General features: G+C 39.0%; 1 pseudogene; it reads left to right on the top strand.

Moving 5' to 3' along the window:
* Positions 1-2,810: 2,810 nt before the first annotated feature.
* On the top strand, positions 2,811-6,219 carry LOC110864188 (annotated as a pseudogene).
* Positions 6,220-15,361: the final 9,142 nt, after the last annotated feature.

The raw sequence follows: 15,361 nt of genomic DNA, 5'->3' as shown, positions 1-15,361 counted from the left end.
GAAGGAAAGGCTGAAGACGGTTAGAAGAGTTATACAAATAATAAACAAGAGCCGTAGGAGTTCGAGTTGGAGACAAAATGCTATTGAAAGTGTTTCCTTGGAAAGGAATTTATAAATTCGGTAAGAAAAGAAGCTAAGTCCAAGATACGTAGGACCATTCCCAGTAATCTACCGAATAGGACCAGTAGCTTATCGTTTACAACTACCAGAAGAGTTAGCAGGAGTACATGATGTGTTTCATGTATCCAGTCACAAAAATGGTCTCACAGACGAATCCCTGGTAGTACCTCTTCAAGATATAGAGATAAAAAAAAAACTGAAATTCGTAGAGAAACCCTTACAAATAGAAGACCGGAAGATTCAGTTTCTCAAACACAAACGACTAGTGCTAGTGAAGGTCAAATGAGATTCAAAGAAAGGACCAGAATACACTTGGGAGCTAGAATCAGAAATAAAGCGAAAATATCCTCATTTATTCCAGTAAATCTCGAGGACGAGATTTTTCTTAAGGTGGGGAGGATGTAACAACTCTCATCAAAAGTTATATTTATTTAAATAAATTGTCCAATAGGAAACCCTAATTGAGAAACCCAAGTGATTCTGAACAAACCCTAAAATTTTCAGAACATTTGGAATCAGGATCAGGGCCCCTAAAAATAGGGGGTAAACCCTAAGTGATAATTATCTACAGAAAACGCTGTCAAAAAAATTCGAAATAACACGAAACCAACTCAGCAAGCCTAACTGGGACACAAGGCTACCCTAGGGTAGATTGTTACCCTAGGCGAGTCACGACAGGACCAGGGACATCTTCCGCGACACGCGGGGGAACCCATTTTCAAGTATAAATAGAACAGTCTGTTTCATGCAATTGAGTGTTCGTTCGACGTTCAAATTCGAATTGTACGTTGAGTTATAGCATAAACAGTCCCAAAACACACACGAATCCCGAATTACTGCCACAAAACAGGGTAATAACTCGATCGCTATTAAGATTCATTTTCCGACTGATCAATATATCCAATGGATGTTTAAGTGCCGCCCACATAGGGTTATACTTTGTCGTTCGTCGTTAAATCGATGGATGTTTAAGTATCGCACTTTGTCGTTCGTTGTGAGAATTTGATCTCGTGAGTTATCATAAATGCTGTATTGATCACTAACCCGGTTTTGTGTGCATTATTATTTAAACTAGGTTAATCACAGGCAAATCAGTAAGGCTTATATCTTGCTCGTTAAATCTGCAATGTGATTCATTCTCTTTTTATCAAATGTTTTACAATACTCCAAATTTATTTTCAAAAAGTTATAATTACAGGGACTAAGTCATGGATATCTTGATTTATTGGTTAGTGGGGTATTGTGTACATTACTATTTCTCCCAGTTAGGTTCATTGACCTACTAGGGAGGAACGTCACTATTAGAGTTCATTGACCTAATAGTGGTATGACCATCGTCACCATTGTGACTTGTCACCATTGTGACAGAAAGCCAGATAAAGATAAGATAGGAACCATTGTAATCACTCTTATGCTGTAATTTATAACTATGGGTCATTTCCTAAAACCTGAATGAACTCACTCAGTATTTCCCCGCTGACAAAACCTTTTTCAAACATGTTTCAGGTGATATGTTGTGAGCAAAGAAAAGTGCCGTGAAGCACTCCCATCTTAGAAAAGTGGCTCCTTGTAAATAAATAAAAGAAACATGTTTTGAAAATAAAGATTTCCCGGAGAAATCACATTATTGTAAATTAGGTGATTTTATCCCTCAGTTATAAAACGAGCAGTTTTAATTATTAAAAGATCCTGTTTTAAAAAAGACTTCCGCTGTCGCCTAAAATTTAAATACCGCAGGATTTCTGTCCCGCGGCTCCTGAAACGGGTCAAACCGGGTCGGGGGCCGTGACAACAGGTAACACACAAGGCACACACACACATATATTAACCCCAAAATTCATGTGATTTGAGTCTCGAGTTCGATGATGATTGGATTAGCTTGACTATTGATTAGTTGACTTTATCGCATTGTTACTTCCTATTATTCACAGTCGTAAAGCGGTTCGCGTCGATAAATAAGCTTCTATTAATTCGATTGTAATTAATTACTCCACATAATACAACTAACGTAAGCATGAACACAAAATAGACTAACTAAGGTCAAAGGAGTCAATCTTGACTTTGACTTTGACTTTCGGTAACACGGGGTGTTACACTCTACCTCTATACACATATCTATATGTTCTGTTAATATGTGTTATGCATGGTTTTCTAAGAAACGACCCGTGTTTGCACACGGGTCTCTTACCGCTAGTGGCTAAAATAGAGAAATCCTCCTCCTGCATTTACTATCCAGAATTCCAATTGTCAAAACCGTCGATGCTTGGTGTTCTGTGATGTTGATAAATCACGGCAGCCTTTAATCAAATCGCCTCCCCCGTTTATACGACATCCTCCATTTCCAAACACCACCTCCACTTCACCGGTCACTCACCTTCATCAAGCACCGGCCGTCGCCACCACTCACACGATCCATCTCCGTCTCCGGTCACCCACCACCGTACTCCTTCTCCACCCTGAACCTCAATCGCCGTACAAGGACGTATTTCCGGTGACCGTCTCCGGCGGTGGAATGGACGCATCAATCAATGGTGAGTTTCTATTACTTTTCAATTTTTCAGTTTGATTCATCTTCAATCTTATTGGAACCCTAGAATTTGTATCCATGTATATGTAAATCAATATGCAGGGTTTGAAGAGGGGTTATTGCATACATGGTCAGACTAGGGTTAGGATGAAGATGCAGTGAGATGACGGCACAGGTAAGCAAATGACATCTTAATTTATGCAAAAAAATCTGATTTGTTTCGATTCAGGATGGTGGGTTGAGTGTGGATTATTGTGATTTCAATCCTGAATTTACTATTGGTGATCCGGCTACAGTTGTTACCGTTAAACCAACCACTAAACAAACTGTGGAGATTATCGTAAATGAGGTAAAATTACAAATAGTTTTGAGAGCTGAAATCTTAATTTATTTGGTTTGTGAAAGCTCATAAGATGACAGTCAATAAACTTGAGATTTTAAAGAACTTCACCCGGTCATGACGATGCCATTTGGGCCCAATCAGCCACCCTCCTCCAGGTTTCAATTCCCTCTCTCCATTTTGACCTTTTTTATAGTTGAATTCAATTTTGTTAGTCTGTTTCTGTTTTTGTTTCAAATCTAACTCGGATTGATACTCTTGATTTGTAGTTGAGACTAAAAGGTAAGTACTTTTTCAAGCCATTAAGGTTTTGGTGAGGGAAGCATTGGATCTGGATTTTCTTGTCAAACCAAGTAAGTCCGGTTCAGCTGCTTTTGACTTGAATGTATTAAGTGTCAAGCCCTTCGTCTCCAAACGCCGGTGAATCCCAAACGATGTTCCCAATCCCCCAACGTACACAATTAAATAGTTGATTAGATGAGACTTAAATCAAAATTTAACTGAACTTCAACGATTCCCCAATTAGCAATAACTGGAATCGAAATGATATGATATGATGATTATGAAATTGTAAGAGCTCAGAAATCACCAAAACGCTGGTGAACCCAAATGACGTTCCCAATCCCCCAACCGGTGAATCCCAATCGTCGTAAGGTATGTGTTGTTCGTTGTAATTGTATACTTTTTATTATAGGTTAGGTATTCGATCAATCACTTTTGTAATTCAGATCAGTTTTCTTGTTTTGTTTGGCGGTGTTCGGTCAAGAACCATTACATCGAGATTCGCTTTATGGGATTACTAATTCGATACATCTAACATGGCAACATACAATTTTAGAATTTCATGAAAGCTACAAGGTAACCTATGCTTTATAAATCCTTTTTTTATGTATGGTTACTTATATGCCTGTTCGAGGTTTATATTGATTTGTTAGGGCTTGGATAGATCCAACGGTTGTAGATAGATTTTCAGCTTAGTTAGGGTTTAAAATGATTTATTTTGAATTAATTTTAGGACTGATACATTTGATAATTTGTATTTGTAATTTTAGCGTAGTTAAAGTATAGTTTGATTTTAAAATTTATAGATGCTCAATTTGTATTTTGATGTCGGTTGAAGTTAACCAGTTATAAGTAGAATGTTATGTGGTAATGGAATTAGAGATGTTGAGTTTGTGACTTGAGCTATATTGATCTTGTGTTTTGCGTTTTGAAATCTATTAGGTTTAGGTCCCTTGATTGTATTTTGTTTGTTTGTTTTAATGTCGGAGCGAAAAATCAGTTACAAGGTTTTGAATGATAGAGAAAGCGTGAAAGATCTAAAGCATGAAGTGGATAGTTTTTGCTCAGTTACTGTCATGATGATTCAGGTTATCATGTCTTTATTAACAGCCTGTGTCAGGACAAGCATTGCAGGGCTCTAATATTTGCGAGATGGTATCTGGTGCATGCTCGTTTGCAACCGAACACTCCTTTTCTACTGATAAAGGTATGACTCAGGCTGTTAAGTTTCTTTTTTATCTTATGGGAAAACGTTGCATAAATACTTATGAGAAGCTTCGAGAACAGGAAAAATACAACTTTCTGATCAGCAGATGGTACGTTGCTACTGGATCAGTTTATTTTTGACGTTTTCTTGTTGCTTGGGTGTTCTTCATGCAAGTGTTGGAGATGCTGACCCCTCATACAGGTAAAGCTTGTATTTTGCCAACATATTGATATTCCTATATTAACTATGCTGGGATTTTATTTTTTTCTCATCTATATTCGTCTCCTGCACTGTCCCAATTCAAAGGCTTCTCTTCTTGATATTAATTGTCCAATGATTTGCAGCAATTCTGGTAAATTTGTGAAGGATTCCCCTGTTTCTTTTACATATATTTTAATTTTTATGTAGGTCATGCTTAAATGACTGTGAGATAACTGGATGTGTGGGTGAGATATGCTTTCCACACTGCAACTTTTCATCTGACGGTGCATCGGTTGATGGTCCTTGGTACATGCAAGAACTGCTGTATTTACGGTGGAAACAATGGGATTGTCATAGTAATTGCAAGTATCATTGTAGGTCAATAGGGAGAAAGATAGAGCAGCATCTGGTTATGAGCCCATAAAATATCACCGTAAATGGCCCTTCAAACGAGTATTTGGAATTCAGGTCTGTTATCAGCAATCTTATACCTCATAATCTCAATGCTTTTTTTGATCTTCAATCTTAAGCAACGTATTGTAATTTTTCTAGGTGCCTGCTTCTGTCGCATTTTATGCACTTAACCTTGCAGTGCATTTTCATGGGTGGTTATCGTTCTTCATTCTCTTGCATTACAAGCTGCCGGTGAAAGCAGATAAAAAGCCGTACTATGAGTATGCTGGTCTATGGCATCTATATGCGCTCCTAGCCCTCAATTCGTGGTTTTGGAGTGCTGCTAAAAATAAACTAACTCAAAATAGGTATGATTTTTGAGGTAAAAGGTATGATTTTATCTTTGCTTTTTAAGTTTAGGATCATCAATGAAGGCCCAACACATACATATTTTGTTCCTTTTTTGCTTTCATCTTGCCGCACTAGATAGAATATCTGCAAATCAATGAATTAGGACATTTTTATATTCATAGTGGTCATTGTTATCATATTGATGTGAGGAACATAATTAACATTCTACACACTTGTAAACGTTGGGTAAGTAAACTATATTATGTTTTTAATAGTTGCTGCTTTAAACTGAAATTTTACTAAACAAAGCATTTATCTGCAACAGAGGAAAGGCTAAGCAAGAAAAGTAGAACCGAAAGCCCGTATCAGTCGAGATAGAAGCCGTTTGAAACAACAGTCTCTCAGTTCACATTTTTGCATATATACAACTTATATACGTTTTTTTTTTCATTTTGAATTATATTTCTGTCCCGTACTGTCGACTCCGCCGCAACATGCGGGTTCCCGACTATTATTATTGATAGGGAAAAGTGATATTCATTGTTTAGTCTTAGTATACAAGGTAGGGACTAATCAACAAATAAGATCAAAACAATCTTGTATTGTAAGTAAAGATAAACAATCATAAACGAGAAATCATCAACATATATCGTAAGTAAAGATTACAATAATGTTTTACAGAAGATTGACTGTACAGACTCCCCCTCAGACTGATCACTAAACAATTTTGTTCGTACAAAAGAAAAGGTGATGTGTAGTGATGAATAGATCTGTAACAGTTGAGATCTAGATCTGTAACAGGTGAGATCTATTTATACTAAGTATGAAAGCTCTATTTGTGATTGGCTGACATCACCCTGATAGTGACACCTAAGATTCCTAACAGAAAAGATTCCACAGATGTTGCAAACATCTGTGTCATCAAACAACTTGTCTAACTATATTAAACACTGTTAAAAAGCAAATACTGTTACATTGGGAAACAATTGTTAAGCTATCCTCTGTTTCTTTGTTCCAAACATCTGTTTGGCCAGATAGATGTTTGGTCTTCTTCATCAGACCTTTGCTTCAACAGACTTGAGGACTTGAACATGCCTTGTTTCTCCATGAACAGTGGTTCCAAGGCTTTAAACAAATGTTAGCTGATCTTCAACAGATGCTCTGATTTAGGTGTTCAAGATTCACTATCTTTAGGAGGATGCTGGTTCAAACTTCTATTTATTTCTTGAACACTTGATCATGTTTTGGCTTTTGAATATCATCTGTTCTTTTGTGGGTCCGACAATCTCCCCCAGAACAGATGCTTATTGGATCAATTTTTATTCCTCTTCAACTTCTCTCTGGTTTGGGCTTTAAATTGCTTCTCAAATCTTTCAGGGAGAGAGAGTCATTTGCATCTCTTTTGAGTGGAAGATCCAGTAGATCTTGCATATCTTCAATTTTCAGGCTCATGACACTATTCATTGAAGTCTTTTTCACTTCTCCATTAGCCCTGGCTATTTTCAATTCATGGCTTCCTCTATTGGAACACCATTTTTTTTTTAATTTTTGAGGCTAATGGATTTACTGAGACCGATTTTATTGGAAGAGGTAAGGGAAAATGTTTTCCAAGATTTGGCCAAGCAGGTCTTCTCTTCTGGTTTGGTATCTGGATGCCCATACATGAATTCATTTCTAATCACTTCTATAACAACCCTCCTAAAATATTTATAACACCCCTATATGCCCTAAAATACACCCCGTGTACGAGAAATAGGCCTGAAATACCTTAAAATTAACAATAAATCAAATAAAATCAATAAAATATGTCTGTCATGGGGCGCGACAGACTACCCTTGATCCATCGCGGGGCGTGACAGCCTGGCCACCAGACCGCCCCCTGAGCCGCCACGTGTCCGACGCGTGTGGAAGCTAGCAAGTCAACTCAGCAGCCCTATACGAGACACGTAGTCTCTCGCGGGCCGCGTAAGCCCCCTCCTCATCTGTCGCGGGGCGCGATAGACTCCCTGATCAGCACTACAAATAGTGGCCGTTGCATTCAGTTGTAAATCGTTCAATTCTCGTGATTCTCTCTCAATTCTGAATAGCTAAAATAATTTCCGGGTATAATAACCCCTAATTAGCAAAGCTCTGCCTCGTTGTAAGTATTTTAACCCCCGGTTACGTATTAGATACGCTGCTCGATTGATCTAGTGCTCCGTAACGCATGTCGAGACTCTGCCTGACTCAGTCATTGGAGTTCTGTCTCGCGGAGGGTATAACTAATGTAAATTGGGTTATTATACTAACACATGTGCATTGTTTAATTAATAGATTATAACTAGGAATTCACAAAGGAAATACCTAAAGTAGCAATGTAAGTAATCCTCTTTTTGTGAAACCTTTTTGTAAACTGTTTTTACAAAACCTCAATTGTTTTAAATTATATTTCATAGTGATTGAGTATTTGTAATTCTACAATTATCATCGGTATGTTGGGGTTTTGTATACAAAATTTGTTACTACACTGTGAGTAGTAACATTACCACCAGTCAGGATTGATAGTACCGTGGGTGGTAATTAAGGTAGAAATATAAACAAATGTAATTGTTGGATTGCCCTCAATGTTGTACAATGATAAAACCTGTTTTGATTAAATTGGGATTCACTCGCCAGTATTTCTTGCTGATAAAATGTTTTTAAACGCTTTTCAGGTAACAAAATGTGAAAGCCATTTAGAAGCCAGCTGGACAGCACTGAAGGCTTGGAAAAGTGGCTATAAAAGTGACCTAAATAAAGAATATGTTTTATTTCAATAAATTAGGGTTTATCCCTATAAACTTGTTTGTAATGGAAACTTGGGAATTTCCCATGTATTTAATATTATAAAAATGTGGTATTTTACTCTGATAACCTATTTCCTAACTACGGTCCTGATGTAAATTCCGCTGCCAAATTGATAAACACTGATACCACTGATTCTGGTTCGCGGCCGCTCGTTCCCAAGTAATTAGGGGCCGAGGGTTGTGACAAAGAGTGGTATCAGAGCTACAGCCACTGATTTCAGCCACATAAGTGTTCTGCTGACACCAAAATTTTATCCATTATGTTAGGAAATAATCTATGTGATTATGTGCATATCTGTATATTATTGTTTTGTGTTATTTGACAATTTGTTAGTTTACAGTATGAGTGATCAAGGACCATCGGACGCCTATCGTTAATTGTCTAGTTCTCCTAGAGATGAAGGAACTTCTTCCCAGCATACCCCCTCGGGGTATTCAGCTGACACAGAAGAGGGGATTTTTGATGGAGATGGTGAAACCCGAGCTTTAGAGTGTCTAAATATGATGTTTTACGCGTATTTGATGTGTTTATTTGCTTAGAATGAGATAACTATGAGAATTTGGTAATTTGCAGGTAAAACACGTAATTCGGTGCATTTATAACGGTTAAAGATGAAGTTGCAAGCATTGGATGGGATATTGCAGCTTGAGAATGAGTTTTGGAGTTTTTCCGGTTGATATAAAGGGCCACAAGTGAAAGGAGTGTGAAAGAGTAAAGTTCGGGGACTAATTTGGTATTTTGTGGAAGTTGTGTGAAGTTCATATGCGCAAAAAATAAGAAGATCATAAGTTGAGGGGCCATTCGATACTTAATTGAAAGTTATTCTTAGGGGTGTGCAAAAAACCGAATTAACCAAACCATAACCGAATTAACCGACAAAACCGAACCAAAAAAACCGAACCAAATAAAAATCCGGTGGGTCGGTTAATGGTTTTTTTGAAAACCGAATGTAGCGGGTCGGTTATGGTTATCATTTTTTTCATACCCACCATAACCGAACCGAACCGACATGTAATAAATCTTTGTAGGATTTAGGACTTTTCACCATATTTTTAAACATGATGTTTTTGACTGAAGGTTTTTAGTACTTATTGGTTTTTCATATCATTTTGTGGTTTTGGTTGAATGTTTATTTAAATTTATGAAATGTATCATATCACTTTATTTGAATATTCGATAATAATTGTTATTAATATTATAGATTATATGTATTTTTTAATACTATGTAATATACTAATATATACAAATATGCAATAACAATTTATTCTATGTTAAAAAAAAATTAAGTTATTTTTAGCTAAGCTAAATACACGGTTAACCACCCATAACCGACCCACTATAACCATCAAAACCGAATAACCATAACCACCATAACCGATCGGTTATGGTTATGGTTATTCAATAACCGACATCGCGGTTATGGTTATGGTTTTTGGTCAAAACCGACCCAAACCGACCCATGCACACCCCTAGTATTCTATACTTGAATATGTGAGAAGAATGGAAAAATAAAGTACATAGACCAAAAATGTCATTTGCTAAAAGTTTGAAAGAGAAGAAGAAAGAGGACTAATATCACGGTCGTAGGCTACGGGTGTCAATCCGTAGCTTGCGGATCATTGGTGTTGTTGCTTTTTGGTCAGAGATCATGAACCGTAGCCTACGGTTCATAACCTTAGGTTACAGTTAGGTGTAGTAAGTTGATCAGAACTTCTAAACCGTAGCTTACGGTCCATAGACCGTAGCTTACGGTCTGTAAAGAAGAAAAACTCGCAAATAAGGCCTCTAAGGTATATATTAGTGTTGGGAATGGTGGCAATGATTATTCCATCTTCAAGATCGATCATAGGGATTCAAGGGCACTTTAAGGGCATCAGGTTCAAGGTTTCTTCACTCCAAAACATCAAGATCTTCCATCCAATAATCGAATCAATCATGACTTCTTCATCAATTCAAGTTTTTGTTGATTTTGTGAGCGAGATGAGTGGCTAAACTTCTATGGTTTCCTCTGGATGGAGGGTTTTTGTAAGTTAGGTGATACTATGTGTTTGATATAATCGTTTTAAATTGGTGATCTAAGCATTCGATGCTTTTCACCTTGATTTGATTTATTGATTGTAAACAATTACATTTATTTAATTCTTAATTTCTAAGCATTCAGTTCCCGAGAGTTCTAGTAATTGGGATATATTTGACATGGGGTTAGGGTTTGTAATTGTAATTGATAATCATTCGATAACCTCCCGTAATGTATTGACCGGAATACTTAGTCATTGGTTATCACAATTAGTTAATCAAAATTAACACCTATGTCTATGTAGGTCACGATTAAACACATAGTTGAAGCTAACTATAAAACCCGAAATCTAGAGGAACCATTTTCTCTCCTATTGATTCAAATCTTAATTTTTGTTCGTTAATTTAGCTATTTCTCATAATCAATCAAACCGATTTTTCAATTCAGTAATAGTTAATTAATACTTTTCATTACGACACTTTCCACAATCCTCCTCTGGTTCGATATCCGACTTACTCTAGCTACCTAGTTTACTTTGGTTTTTGCATGTCCTTAACGACAGACATCAAAATGGCGCCGTTGCTGGGGAGGCGTGCGCAAAGTGTTTAGTGATAAGTTCTAGTTTTTAGTTAAAAATATACAACAATTCAAAAATAGTTTTACTATGTTTTGTTCGGATTTACGCGAGGTTTTCTTGTTTTTGTTTGTGCAGGTGATCTAAAAAGTGTATGCATCATACTCGAAATTCCGGGAAGTCATCACCATTAGTGTTTGACCCAGAAATTGAGAGAACATTGAAGCATACAAGGAGAGTAATACATCGTGAGAACAAGATTTTACAATCACCAACACCAACACTTAAGACAATGGAGAACTCAGCAACTCCGGAGAAACAACCGCAAAACCCACTTCAGCAGCAACAATTCTCACCAACACCTACCCACCCTTCACCAAACACTACCATACCAGTTCCACCACCACCACCACAGTCTACACAACCTACCTCTACCTCTCAAGTACCATCATTCTCAACATTTTTTGCAAACTTTGATAACATTCAACAAACTTCCACCCAAGCAACATCCCTTCTGTGACAACTCGTAATTCGAACCTACCTTGTATAACGTTACGTGCATATGTGATGCTTTGATTTAATGGTATGTATGTTAAATGTTACGTTTTATTATGTGATAAGTGCTATGAGATTGTAGTGTGTTAAACATACGTGTAACATATGTGGATTGTACAACGTTTAACCGAATCGCACAACACACAACCCAATCGCACAAGCCCGAGGTTGGGCCGTATGGCTTGTAATCGGACTATAGGGCAGCCCATGTTAGGGTTCGGCCCACCCTCACACGCATAACACTTAGAGTGTTGTAACCATCTCTTATTCTTATCACAACACTAACACACACAAGCTACAAACCCTAGCTCTCTCTCTCTCTCACGAACCGAAGGCAGCCAAAACATCCTCCTCATCGAAGTTCTTAGAGTTCGGATCATCCTCTTGTTCGGATCAATTCTTGTTCTTTCCCCATCCGGTTAGTATGATTAACTATTGTTTGATGATATTATGATGTGTGCTCAATATAATTGATGATGATTGTCATGTTCGAATACTATGTGATTAAAGAATGTATGAAAGTAATCGGCCATATACGTGTTGGATATGAATCAGTAGAGTTGATTGTAGTACTCATGAAATCGGCTTATGTGTATTATAGAATATCCATGATAAATCGGGTTTCACATTATTGTTCTAAGAATCGAATGTTTGATTGGTGTTCATGTCTTGTTCAATTAGGGTTCATGTGATTTGGATATAACAACTTTGTTTGATCGATGGTAGGTTGTTTTGATAGTAAGAAAACTGTTAATTGATTGAAACATGGAAACTTTGGTATGATTGTAACCGAATGCATAAAATCCGGGATATATTTAACCAATCGCACAAGGGGGGCCTCGATTTCATAAGAGCCCAATCGCATAAGCTAGCTGACCGCACAAGAGGTCCCCAGTCGCACAAGTTAGGTACAATTGGATAAGCACAGTGTACTACGTCTCATTGCAAGATCGTACAAGATCTTGTGGATCGCACAAGACAGTGCCGATCGCACAAGATCTTGGGCCACACACGGATCACTTAAATTATTTCGCTGATGGGCCTTAAGCCCAATCCCAATCACACAACTACCCGGATCGTACAACCCAATTCTGTCGCACAAGATCACTAATGGACCGAGCCTACTGATGTATCTCACAAGTTGAATGGTTTGTTAAGCCGTTGGGCCATCAAGTCCAAACCTGATCCCACAATCCGTCCGGGTCGCCCAAACCTGATCCCAAACCTGATCCCACAATTCGTGTTTGTAACGTGTTAACTCTGTGTAACCATACGTGCTTTGCTTGAACCAAACCTGACTCGTATGGTAATCCTGTTAGGACGTGATTGACCATTTATAAATCAAGTAACTTTTGGTATAATCTACCGAGCAAACCAAGGTGAGTTCATTGCATTTTCTCAAGCATGCGTCCCGGTGGGTTGGGACAATCCGGTAAACATTTGGAAGGGAAACTCTGGGTAAACAATCAACTAGTGTCTTGGTTACTATACATGGGATCGATCAGTACTAATGCTCGGTTAGGAGCATTGGGGTTGTTAAGGGGCACACTCCCCGGATACATATGGGCACACTCCCTAGGGTATCTAGCCTGAGCAACATCGAATCACAACGTTGAATCGCATTAACATATATCTGGTAACACAACACGTTAACGAAACCTTGAACTCACCAGCGTAGTCTGACACACTTGTTTGCATGCTTGTAGGTTGTTAACTTTGGAACATGGACTTGCTATCTGGGAGTGCTGGAGTGGTCATGGATCGAGGCTTTCATATTATCTTATACTGATACATTGGTTTAAGTGTTATTACGAAACATTTGCTAAATACCTTATTATATGCTTCCGCTACACAACTTTTGGGAATTATTATCATGTTTGACATTTTTATTGGAAATTAATAACATGTTTTATCTAAGTATCTATCATTGGTTCAATGTGATTGGTGGCTCGAACTCTGATGCGTAACACGCCTCGCGGGGTTTCCGCAGGTGGTATTTTGGGGGTGTTACAGTTTGGTATCAGAGCCACTGGTTATAGTGAACTAGGTTTTAAAACGTTTTGTAAAACCAGACTATAACCGAACACCTTCGAGAATCGATCATGACACTCAGCTCCAGATTGCAAGGTTCGTCTCTCTCACTTTATACATTATTTGCTTAGCAGTCACACACTCACAACATATATGAAATGAAACATTTAACGCCATAGTGACTTGATAGTGTGACACTACTCTTCGACTCATGCGAACCATAGACCTGTGATACCATCTGTTGTGTTGTTTGAACGGGGGAAACTTCGAGCGCAAGCTAAGAGGCACTGAGATAAGCATGCAAATTGCCTTATTATTATGGGTGCATACTTAATAATAATGCGGGGTGCATGCAAGTCCCAGTGAGACTTATCGAGCATGAGAAGGGTTCTGCCTTACTATGTGCGAACTTGGTAGTACGTAAATATCAGTATGATACTTAACTTCCATCTCGTTTCGAATTTCTGAATCGATTCATTTCCAACTATAGAATCATGAGTGGACGAGGACACGGACGTGGCAACATCAACATGACTCAGGCTGAGTTGACTGACTTAATCAATACCCGTGTGGCTGAGGCCTTAGCAGCCTATCAAGCTGGTACGGAATGTACCAAGTACTCTTTTACTCTTGTGCCACGTACACGTCTTTTCATTCCTATAATGTGTTTCCTTCCGTCATTTAGGTCAGCAAGCGCAACCTCAACCTAACCAGCCTGTGTGTACGTTCAAAATGTTTATGGACTGTAAGCCACAGACCTTCACCGGGACTGAAGGGGCCGTGGGACTTCTGAGATGGTTCGAGAAAGCAGAGTCTGTGTTTGCTATCTGTAACTGTCCCGCTGGGGACAGGGTGAAATATGTTGCGGGTACCTTGGCGGATGGTGCCCTAACGTGGTGGAACGCCCAGGTACAGTTGCTGGGCATTGAGGCAGCGAATGCCACAACATGGGATGACTTTAAAGAACTGATCAGAGAGGAGTATTGTCCTCGGGATGAGGTCCATAAGTTGGAAAACGAATACTACGACTTGAAGATGGTTGGATCTGAGGTCGAAGCGTATGTGAAGCGATCGTATGAATTGGCCGACATGTGCCCGAACTTGTCCCGGCCTATGTCTCGGAGGATCGAGTTGTTCATCAAGGGGCTGCCTCCTCATGTGAAGAGTCTGGTTACTGCAGCACATCTCAATGATTTGACACAGATTGTCCGTTTGACCCACAAGATTGTGGATCAAGAAGTAGAGAGTAATTCGTTACCCCCGCGCATTTCAGCTACCGCTGCTACGGCACCCACTGCTACTACATCTGCTAATGATAACAAACGGAAGTGGGGCGACTACGACAAAGCATCCAGTGCTGGTCAGACTCAGAAAAGGCCAGACAACACCAACCGCAACATCAGCCAGTCGTCTTCTGTCAATCAAGGCCAGGGAAGTAGCCAAAGTCAGGGTCAGTATGCGGGGAAGAAGCCACGGTGTAACAAGTGTGGCTATCACCATTTCGGGCCGTGTGGTCGGACATGTAACAGGTGTGGTAAGGCGGGCCATGAGGCCAGGGATTGTAGGGCCTCACACCCCAAACACCAGCAGCAACAGAACCAGCAAAACCAGAGACAACAGGGGCAACCACCCCAGCAGAACCAGGGTTTCAAGAAGGGGTGCTATCAGTGTGGGGATGAGGGTCACTTTAAGCGGGATTGCCCTCAGTTAAACTAGAACGCTAACGACAACAACCACCCGAATAATAACAACGCTGGAAACAACAACAACAACAACGGCAATAATGGGGGAAATGGTGCTCGAGGCAGAGTGTTCCAGCTTGGAGCAGGGGATGCCAGGAATGACGGCAATGTTGTAACTGGTACGTTTCCTGTTAACAATCGTATTGCTTCTGTATTATTTGATTCGGGTGCCGATTGGAGTTATGTGTCCCTAGA

Source organism: Helianthus annuus, chromosome 6 (genome assembly GCF_002127325.2).
Source record: "Helianthus annuus cultivar XRQ/B chromosome 6, HanXRQr2.0-SUNRISE, whole genome shotgun sequence".
Lineage (NCBI taxonomy): Eukaryota > Viridiplantae > Streptophyta > Magnoliopsida > Asterales > Asteraceae > Helianthus > Helianthus annuus.
Note: the sequence above shows the minus strand (reverse complement) of the source record. Positions and strands in the feature narration are given on the sequence as shown.